Source organism: Magallana gigas, chromosome 5, assembly GCF_963853765.1.
Source record: "Magallana gigas chromosome 5, xbMagGiga1.1, whole genome shotgun sequence".
NCBI lineage: Eukaryota > Metazoa > Mollusca > Bivalvia > Ostreida > Ostreidae > Magallana > Magallana gigas.
In genome coordinates this window covers 49,219,699-49,223,394 of record NC_088857.1, presented here as the reverse complement: position 1 = coordinate 49,223,394, position 3,696 = coordinate 49,219,699, and the positions used below count along the sequence as shown (strand labels likewise).

At 32.7% G+C, this 3,696-nt stretch overlaps 1 long non-coding RNA gene across 1 annotated transcript; it reads left to right on the top strand.

The window, feature by feature from the left end:
- The first annotated feature begins 857 nt into the window (after positions 1-857).
- Positions 858-3,149, top strand: LOC105342187 (uncharacterized). Its single transcript, XR_902476.4, has 3 exons — positions 858-999; positions 1,154-1,261; positions 2,969-3,149. It is a non-coding gene; the product is annotated as an uncharacterized lncRNA (long non-coding RNA).
- The last annotated feature ends 547 nt before the right edge of the window (positions 3,150-3,696 follow it).

Genomic DNA, 3,696 nt, shown 5'->3' with positions numbered 1-3,696 from the left:
CAGAAACCGCCTACTTTATGCTTGAATTATACATCTTTACAGAGAGGATCGCTAATAAACAAAGCAAAGTATTTCATTTTTGTGAAAATACCACATTGATGGTGGATGGGAAGATTTAAAACCAGACATTTTAGATTAGGTTTAGAAGTTCACCTTACATACTTTAAGTTCGTATAATGATCAGCTTACGTTTCAACATTTACATTTTAGCGTTGTGAATTTTTATTTAATAAATTAATAAAGAACAAATTACTTAACAAAACAATGCTTTCAAAAATATTTAACTAAAAAAAAAAACAAGACACCAAGTTAATCAATGTAAGTCTTTCTATTTGCTGTATTCAAATTGCGATTTAAAAAACCTTAAGAAATTTACACTTCATTATATTACACCACCAGGGTGTTTACATTTAAAAAGTAAAGTTCTTCGTTTTTTGGATTACGTTTAATTCTACACTCATATTTTGTTCACATGGTTGGTAAATAAATATCAAGACATGCAATGATCGTGTTTTTTTTTTTTTACTTGTGGTTACATACTTCCAAAAAAATTCTGTTTTAAATATAGCTTGTCATATTAATGAAAAATTAAATCTATAAACATTCAGCCTAACTAGAGGAAATAAACTTTTTGGGATATCTGTCATCATCTTCACAACAATTTAATAATGCATCAAAGCATTGGGTTTTCCATTTGTTTAGATCTGTCGTTGCTTTTTAGTTTAATAAATGATAAAAGATGACAATGCCAAGGTCTTTGTTATTTGTCTTGTAATTCATTAATTTCATGGTTCATTTCGTCCGTAAACAACATCTTTGTTCCAATATTTGGTTATATTTGACCACACGGAAACTACTGGTGACAACCGATTGGTGGATGATTGCTCGTAGACAGTATAAAAGACCATCATCTTGAGTCGAGCGTCATCTGCCGAATCAAAATGGGAAAGGTTCTCGTTGCTTTGATTCTTCTTGCTTGCTTGGTAGCTGTCTCCTCGGGTAAGTTTTCTCCGTTATTCTCTCTCTCTCTTTCTTTCTTTCTCTCTCTCTTTCTTTCTCTCTCTCTCTCTTTTCTCATTATTGGCTCTCTACTAGGTTAGTTAACTTATTTAGTGAGCTGTGGTAATATAGATTTACTCTGATATTTCCTCAGCATACTTGAGTGGCAGCCATTGCAGTTATCGGCGTTGCAATCCCAGGGTTCAATATCCTCAATGTGGCTATTTTGAATACTGTACCTATTATGGATACTGTTGTAGCTGTAAGTTTTTTTAAACAATGCCTGTATCCTTACACTTTTCCATTTTTGCGTTATGTTCAGCAAATGTATACCGTTCGTTTATCGTTCACAGTTTCATATCATTATCTCCCCTTGCGTTAACTCATTGTACATTATTATTGTTATTGTACGTTATTGTTCAAGTTATTATTTTTCATTGTCATACGGAACCGCGAAGTTAAGAGATGAGCTTGGGAATTTGAGGAAATTAAAAGACAAAGGACTATGTGCGGTTTGGTGAAATATCTGCCCCCAATTTTAACCAATTTTTAAATAGTATCGTATAAAAAAATCAAATCTTCATAAATCATCGTACAGTGGACGCCTATCACTTTAATCTTGATATTAGTCGTCATTGCGCATTCGATGTTTATCTATGACGTCTTCCAAATGACCTAATTCTCACAAATGTGCAAACAAACGAAAGTATTCTCATTTTCGCTTTATATTTTGCATTCAGAAATATAGAGCGCAGGTCTTCTCAAGTACGATTTTAACATATGTTTTTCTTCAGATAATTATACACGTTTTGTTAAAAAAAAACTTGAGCAAGCCTGCGCTCGATGTTTCCCAGTCGAAAAAACAATCGGAAAACACCCACATTTTGCTACAAAACATCAATTTATCAAAATTAGGCAATCTTCCTAACGTCATTTCTACATTATGACGTCACTTTGGTGATAAACTTTTACACCCTTAATTTCAATACGATTTAGCTATCTTTCATCTTATTTTTAAAGCTTGTAATAAAACTTTCATTTTGGGAGCAAAAAATGCATAATACCGCACATAGTCCTTTTTTCACACTTGGCATCAACATATCAATTGTTTAACATAGCAACTGTAACTTGGATTCACAACATTAGGGTAGAAGACCTTTTCTATATCATCACTTAATCAAAATTATAGACCCATTTTTGGCATTCATAACAACTGTCCTTGTTTGAGATTTCATATATATTGTTTACTTTTTTTAAATCGAATTTTTTAAATCTATTGTTGATAAATCAATCGGTTAAATAAAATTAGGTTGAAAATTCCGTTAAATCTATCTTATTATCCTGTGCTAACACGTGTAAAAGGCTACAATGCTTAATTGTAAATGCAATATCAAATTATTTCTTCTGAAATTTTAAAAAAGGAGTCAGAATTGATAAGGACTGTTTTATTTTTTTTTAAAATACTTATAACTTTTTCAATTACGCATTTATTTGACAGTGCAGATTTCATATATCAATAAGTTTACAATACCTTTATTTTCAATCATGAAAATTGTACAGTACGACACGAAAAAACACCCGATGCATTTCAAAAGTAGACTTTATGCGTCATATGCTTATTATTCCTTTTTACTCACGTTTGTGCTCCTTTTTCGCTCAGTTCTACTTACTGTTCACTGTTAACTGTAACCCCTCATTCACCATTTATACATTCTTTCACCATTCGTTCAGCATTCACTTTTCATAGTTAAGCAATTGCTTAACGTTTGTTCAGCATTTGCCCACTCTGCGAGGGGGATTGCACTATGACTATATCTATAACTTGTCAATGAAGGCGGCAACTGAACACATTTAAAATTGATATCAATAGCTTTTGTACATCATTGCATATTTCACAACGTTTGATGTTTGCGAATTTAAAGTTGACCGTAGAGATGATTTATCGTAGAATTGCTGTTTTATTCAACAGACTATGGACACGGAGGAGGCCATCGGCAATACTAAGTCGAACAAAACCAGACATCTGAAATATGACAACAAACAGGTTGGACTGCTGACTCAGTCCCATCTCCTTTTGATCTTTTATCAAATCATTAAAACAATGTAATCAAACTTGACATACAATAATAAAATGATATCACTTTCGATAATCGTGTTATGTATTCTTTGTACAATTGTTGAATAGTTACATTGCTGATAGCACAGTTCTGAATTAAATGAATGACTTGCAAATAGTACTCTCTAAATGGCAAGACTGTATTCAGGCAGTGATATAAATGGTCCCTTTAGCTGACTTATATATGAGTAAGCGTCTAAACTGACTTTGATAAACTGAATTATGAAAAGAACCAAATTTCTACACCTTGCCACAATTTAAACGAATTTGGAAGTTAAGATGTTTTAAAACTAAATGCCATATGAATAACGTGATGGTGTACGGCATTAATTTTTGAATTCACCAAGCTAACCCAGCACTATACATTATATTTGCTTGAAAGACACATGTAAAGAGCCTGGCAACATTCAGGAATTATGGAATAGAACTTAACAATAAATAGTATGAGAAATATTTATTACTACGCTATTACAAACAATCGGTGGATGTTGGCCGCATAATGATTTTTTTTGGGGGTAACTGGGGAGCCGACCAGTGTGCCAGTTTAACTACCCATGTAGGGGCACACTGTTGGCCCGAGT